Raw genomic sequence first — 7,843 nt, 5'->3', positions numbered from 1 at the left:
GATTGGGAGTACTACTCAGTATTTTTAAAAATGATGTCATGCGTTTTAAAGTGAAATTTTACTTAAAACTTGATTGTAAAGATATGATTGTGTAACGTTCCTAAGAAAATAATACTTACATTAATTTACTATGCATGGCCAGTTTTGAAACTGGCGCAATAGTTTAAGTCGAAAAATCGGTTGATTTTACGGCATTCTTATCATAAAATGGTTTCCAACTTCCGCCAAAATCTTTTTTACAACATGTTTCAGCTATTTACAAGGAAAATTGTCCAGGAACAAGTAATTAACTAGCAAGCGTTATAAAAAAAACCACTCGCATTAACCCATTTGACATTTCCACCTATTCCAGTCGAAAACGTTGAGCCAACACCAACACAAGCACAGCGTCCGTGATGCCAAAAGTTTTTTTTTTTTCTTAAATGCGACTTTTCGCCTAAAAGTTCGTCAAATAATATGTGAACTGGCTGATATTGGCTAAGTGAATTACGTAACTCAAAAAATATAATTTTTGGAATAGGATACGATCAAAAACTGTGTTTAACAAGTCAATATCAATATCAGAAAAACAGGTATTTTACGAAAAGTTTATAAAAAATACTCTAAAACGCTCTCACTCATTTCAATTGAGAGAGAAAACTAAAACAACCAATGTTTAAAATACATGAAATTCCAAGTTTCATTTTAAAAATTACCAAGCATAAATATCCATTTCCAACCAACATCTTTGTTTGAAATGGAAACAGCAAAAAAATAACTAGTTTTTGAATTTTTGCTGTTATTCTTAAAAAAAATCAGATATCCGAAAATTCATGTTAACAATATTTTTTATAAAACAATCTAATTTTGTAGATTTCAATTTAATATCAACGATGATCTATCATGTTTTCAATATTTAATTTATTATTATATTTTAATGATGTTAAAGCCAGTTTTATAAGAATGCTTTTCATGCTTTACATCAAACTTTATGCAAAAAAAATGCAGGAGAAATTTCTATAATTATATATGACTTGTCATCTTTACAAAAAAAAAATCTTATTTTCAAAATGTGTTTTTTTAGGATAACATTTGATTATAAGTTTATCCTATAAATAAAAATCTTACTTTATCTACATTTTTAAACATTCAAAAACACGGAATCAAAAAGTTTGAAAATAATATTTGCAATGACTACATAAAGTTTAACAAAATTAAGTTAAGAGATAAGGTAGGTAATAGACTATGACAAATCAACAAACTCGACAGTTTGCCAAAAACTCATAAAAAAGCTAAATGTATGCAGGCCTACGTTTCTGTTAGCAATCAAAGCAGGCGAACTGCCAAACTGTCAAAAAGTGCGAGTTTTTTAAATGGTTTTTGTTTGTCATAGCCGAATACCCTCTTAAGCTGCAAAAAAAACTTTTTCATACTCTTGTTTTAATCGTTTTTCAAAAATGAAATAAAGCAATGTGATAGAATGAAAATTAATAATACATTTACGTTGGTTACACTCGTTGAAATCAAGCTTTTTTTCAAATTGGGTTTGATAATAGCTTTGTTGTTGTTTAAAGTTTACTATTGTCTTTTTATTTGGATAAACTTAGTAAAAAAATAATCTTTTTATTTAATATTCGTGCAAAATGTTATGAAAATATGTGTTAAATGCATGCCATCATAATCATCCAATATGTATTAGGAATTTTATGTCTATTTAATCTATTTAAGCTTTTTCATTCTTAAATAGATTAAAAAAGTGAAATGAACCTAAAATTTTAAGTAAAAATGTTATAAAAATTTGAATGCAATCGATTCAAATACAGTTCAGATTCGATTATCCGAAGGCCTCAGAAAAATTTCGAATCATGAAAAAAAAATTTCTATGTCTTATTTTTGATGATCGAGCTTTAGTATGAACCCTAAACTACTCTAAAGTGACTTAGAATTTTTAAATCCAAGATGGCGGCCAAAATGGCGGATACAAAGTACTTAAAAAATGCATTTGGTCATTTTTAAGGCAATCAACCATTCAAATTTGACTAAAACGGGGTCGCAGAACTCGAATTTGATGTCAAAAATAAGCAAATTAAAAAATATGAAAACATTTTTTTGTTCGTGATTCGATTATCCGAAGTCTCATAAAATCCTTCGGATAATCGAAACTTCGGATAGTCGAGTCTGGACTGTATAAGAAAAAATGTTCCTAAATTATTGAATAGTATGAAAAAAAATTTCAAATAAGTTGGAATTTTTCTCTCAGAAATCGAGCCAAATCAAATCGAGGCTCGAGTCAAAATTCTCACTGGGTGGTTCAAACCCTGTAATGTGCAAGGATGTTACAGATTTATATCTCCAATCTTAAACAAATTTGACAGATTTTTTTAGTTTTCATCTTTCATGTTTGGAATGTGTAAATATTTTCAACCACATTTTGTTATTGAAATAAAATAACATATTGGAGAGAAGAAATGGTTGTTTGTTTTAGCTTTGTTCAAAAGATGTACACAATTTCTATGTAAAAATGTCTCACTTCATAACAAATTTATTATTATAAAGAGACATCGTTCAACCTACTTAAATTGAACTCATAACTTCGCTGAGCAGGCGGGGATTTCAATAACATTGAAACATAATTAAGATTATCGAATCAGTTAAAAAAAAATGAAGTAAATGATTGGAAAATTTACATAAATTTGCATGTAATTTGTTTTTTGTTATTACAACATCAAAGCTGGTTATTTTATAGTTATTTCTAGTTTGTTGTCTGATATTTTTTTAGCTACTCAATGTCAAAGTTTGTTATCACTCAAACTTTCAAGAGCGCGGAAAGCTCAGTTTTTTTATATGGTTCAACTTAGTTTTTCGCGCGCTTGGTAGTTTATCACTTCCTTGTATCCACATGAAGAAATTTACCGAGGCAATTTTAACAATCCATTGGTCCATTTTAGCCCTCACACACACAAACGACCAAACGTTTGTTTGAGCCTTGCAAAAATTGACAGCTCTTCACTTTTTAGTTGCAACGGGGTTCAAACTAAAAAGTGTCAAGTGTTTTCAGTGTATAAAGTTAATCTTCTCTGTGACTTATTTGGGCAAAATAGCAACTTGTTAGCAAACTTTACCAAGATTTTAGTTAAAAATAAAAAATAGCCTATCAATTGGGTACTAAAGCCCAATGTAATTTTTTATGTATAACGTTAAAAAACACGATTAAAAACCATTTGTGATCACTTTTTTTCATCTTAATGCAATTTTTTTTGACAAGACAACTTTTTTTCGATGGATCGACTATGGTCCCCTTGGAACAAGCTGTCAAGTAGGACCTTTTCGGTCAAGAAGGGCCGTGTAGTTAATTTTTCAAAATTGAATTAAAAATCAATTTTAAATCCTTTGCGGTCGTTCAAAGAGTCATTGTACTCAGAAAAAAAAGCTTTGTCGCTGTGAACAATAATATCACAAATTTAAGCTTAATTATTATTTATAAACATGAACTTGAGAAAAAATAATGTTAGTCGAAAAACGGTAAAAAATGCAATTATGAACTGTTGAGTTGAATTATTTTTCTACAATTTCGGCTTCTAAAGATTTGTCAAATCCGACTCCAACTTTTCGAAATAATTTGGCTTCAACGGCTCCGATTTCACAAACAACATTCTTCCAAAGTTGTTGAACTTAGCCGTGTCCGACTATGACTTAAAAAGTCGTTCAAAAAATAATATTGAATCCAAAATGGCAGCATTCATTGCCGGTGAATGGAATTCTCTGGAAAACGTTACACAATCATAAAGAATAATAATTTCAATCTTATTATTTTCAATTAACATGAAATCCATCTTTAAAATGATACACAATAACTGATTGTAGTACACCCAATTGCCGCAACTGTCAGTTTGGCGCCACTGCCCTTTCGCAGACATCCCGCTCGGAGTGACCCACCCCTAGCTATCCCGAGTCTGAGCGCCGTTCCAGTGAAAGGTAAAATTTTAGGTCGAATAATATATATTTGGAAATGTGATACGTAAAAAAACAAAAACAGAAATAGCCACTCGATTTGGTTTCGACTTTGCTCAGACTGAAATTGAAAATCAGCAATATCTGCACGGCATCGGATAATCCCTTAAACATTTTTTATTTTATTTTTAAATTAATTGATGGCGCACCACCCTGCGCAACGCAAAAGACACTGATACAAATCGCTATGAAACTCACAAATCGTAAACGAAATAGCTGAAGAAGTAAAACAAAAAGGAAGAACCCTTTAGATTTTAAGCTCGAACAGTTTTAGCTCGAAACACACACAAGTTTAACACGGTTTATTAGTCTCCGTCCTTTTACGAAACGACGCAAGGTTTAGCTGAAATATTTCCTGTATTTTAAAGATGAAACACAAGTATATTTACTATGTCGTAGAGTGACAAGTACGCTTAACCCACACACAGGCAACTAAATGTACTTACAATCATAAGTTTTAAACTAACTCCAGCTCGAACAAGTGTAAATATTTTAAAAGCTCACTCTCTCTCTCTACTTTAGTGGTGGTGACCGTCACTGTGTTTTAAGTGTGTAGAGAGTAACCTCTAGATTTGACTGAAAACTAAACATTATTAAGGGATCGAAAAGTAAATGAAAAAAGCAAAAAGCGGTAGCATGAGTGTTAACTTATTTACAAATTAAATTTAAACAAACGAATCGCAATCGTGAAGAGAGATAAAACAAACAAACATATTTAAAATGACAGTTTTAGCATTGTAAGAGTGGATCGCCAGCTACGTGAAAGTTTTTATTTTTTTATTTTAGTTTTCGGACAAAAAACTGTAAATATATTCGCGATACGTCGGAGGAGCACAAAGCAATGAATGATGTTCACAAAATGCAATTATAGATTTCGAAGAAATTTTCTGTGCTAGTAGAAGGTATATGTTTGTGCGGAAGAAAACAAAAAAAAAATGCGAGTCCAAATTATTATAACAAAATTATTAGGGGAAAAATTTGACGAGGAATTAGCGAGAAAAATTGTTAACATTTGTAATTATTATATTTTTGGTAGAGCAGTCGTAGTAGGCGAACAGCAAAATATAAATCGTTTCTAATACTAAATCTGGACGCCAGTTACCTCATCTGATCCGAAAATCCTTGAACAAGGCCAAATATCCCACTTAAATCATACATAACAACATGACTTTATAATTAATAAAATGATGACATTTGATTAGTTTTCTAAATATGAAATACAAACTCTAATCGTAAACCTTTCTGATTTTCAATTTCAAAATATAAATCTATAAGAAAAAACTTTTTGCTGTGTACTGTACATCGCAATTTCACATAAATTCAAAACATTTTTAAACGAGCCCAAACATGCTGAACATGATTTTCAATGAAGGAAAAGGCATTTCAAATTCTTTTCAGTTGATAAGACTTCAATTTCCATTTAAATGCTGTAGTTATTTTTTTTTTTCAAAAATATTGTTGATTTTGAATGAAGGGGGAGGAGGGGTTATAAAGCAAAAAAGTATTACAAAATTACACTATTGAGCAATTCCAGCTCAAATCAGGAATTTTTCTGGTACTATTGTACCCGACCCTCTCCGATTTCAATGACATGTTGACATGTTATCCTAGGCCTATATAAGCCATTTTTGTGTATATGGAGCCAATTGTACTCGAAAAAACATTTGAGAAGGGCGTAAGTTATTTAAATATGTTTATATTTTGTAATTTAAAAATCACTGTATCTCAAAGCCGTTGCATCGTATCAAAAAGTGATCAAAGACAAACTTGTAGGAAATTGGACGGGCTTTCTGAAAAAATACACTGAAAGAAAAATACACATAATTTCTATGCAATTTTTTGATTTTTAAATTTAAAAGTGAAATTTTAAGATGATGTAACGATTTTTTTCTTTAAAATTTTTCTTTAAAATTTTTGACTCACGAAAAATGCAGGAAGGTATGTCTCTCCTAAAAAATACAAAAATCATTTACTAAAACTGTTTTTTTGAAAAATTATCTAAACGTCAAACTTTTTAAAAACCGATAGTGGGAATCGATTTTCCAGACAATTTTACATAAAAGTCTTCATATTGACCATTGTCCTATGTCTAATCCTTGTACAGATACAGAGGTTTTAAAACTAAAAATGTTGAAAAAATAGGTATTTTGGTTTTTTTTAAAACCGCTGTATCTTCAAAAGGATAAGACATAGGACAATGGTCAATATGAAGTCTTTTATGTAAAATCTATAAATTTATTTTTTCTAAAGTTTTATGTATTTTTCCGATCTGTGGTCCAAAAATTAAAAAAAAATGATTGAAAATACAAAAACATTAATCAGGGCTGACCAGTGTATGAACCGCGGGCCAAATGTGCTCCGCGAGATGATTTTTTGTGGCCAGCGGAACGATTTTTGGCCCTTCGACCCATCTGTAAAGTGTTTTTTTTTATAATTCTTAAGCAATAAGGTTTAGTTTAAGCTTTAGTTAATTAAAAAACTAATGATCTATCCACACTTTGATCACGATCAAATCAAATAATTATAATTGTTGAAAAATCTATCTTATTGAAACAATTTCACACGTTTGAATGTGTTTTTAAAATACCAAATTTGTCAATATTTCAGAAAACGAGTTGTGAAACGTTAAATTTGACAAAATAGAAAAATGTAAAGATAACAAAAAATAAAGGTTTCCAACTAATTCAAAAGCACAATTTTTTAAAGGCTCGGCCTCAAAACTATTTTGCACTTAGAAACCTTCCACCACGAAACTGAGTACCTAATATCTGATTCAGGCAGATCAAAACTTACTGATTTTTATTTAAACTGAAAATTAATAATGATTGTTGAAAACTCCTTTTGCAATTATAACTAGTTGCATAAAAAAATTGAAATATTTTTTTGGTTTTGTTGGTTTTTTTATAATTGGGAATTGATTGGAAGCTTTTTTGAATAAAGCTGTTGAAAAATGTTTTTTTTTATTTTTTATTAATGCCGTTGCAAATATTTTTCAAAGTTTATGTCGCCCCCCCTTCAAAATCGGTCCAAAAATTAGGGGGCAAATTTTTTTTTTCTAAAAACATCAAAATTTCAAAGGCAATAGAATTCGAACCAACTGAAAACAATTAGAAATGCATTTTCCTGCATTAAAAATTATATTTAGCATGTCTGGGATCGATCGATATTTAAATTTTTTGTAAAAATCCAATGTAGGGGAAATATACCCTTTCTAATCAAACACCTATCTTCGTCATATGGAGAGTTTGATGCTCGATTAAAGCTCCAAAAATACTATTTAGGCTGTAAACTTACCAGCAACAGCACCGCTTCGAGTAAGCACGCAAATGTATGCCACTTACTGGCCAAAAAGATCAAATTTAATGCACTTTTGATCATAATTTCTATTTTGCGAGACCATTTCTCATCATTTTGGTGGCACACACATCCACACGCAAGATCAGAGGTTAACTGCTTAACGAAAGTCGCCATCAATATCTTTTCATTTGCGCTAACGATTTCAAAGCGCTTAAGATATAAAATTGCTTCCAACTACCGGCTACATGTTCTTTTGCACATTAGTTAGTCACTCACTTGAAAAATAATCCCGAAACATGTAAATAATTAGCAAGCGCCATCAAAAAAACAAACGCGCTAAGTCTTTTGACATTTCAATTTTGACCATCCATTCCAATCGAAGGCTGAAGAAAACCGAGCGAGAAGCGAAGGCAAATAAAGAACAAAGGGTGGCTTGTGGTGTTGCCAGGAAACTTTCTCTATAAATGCTACTTTTCGTGAGTGTTCGCTCAAAATTTCATCAATTTTGGCAGCACGAAGCAGACCCACCCCCCCCCCCCCCCCCCCCTCGACACCG

The sequence above is a fragment of the Culex pipiens genome, chromosome 3, assembly GCF_016801865.2.
Source record: "Culex pipiens pallens isolate TS chromosome 3, TS_CPP_V2, whole genome shotgun sequence".
NCBI lineage: Eukaryota > Metazoa > Arthropoda > Insecta > Diptera > Culicidae > Culex > Culex pipiens.
The sequence above is the reverse complement of the archived record's forward strand: the minus strand, read 5'-3'. Positions refer to the sequence as shown.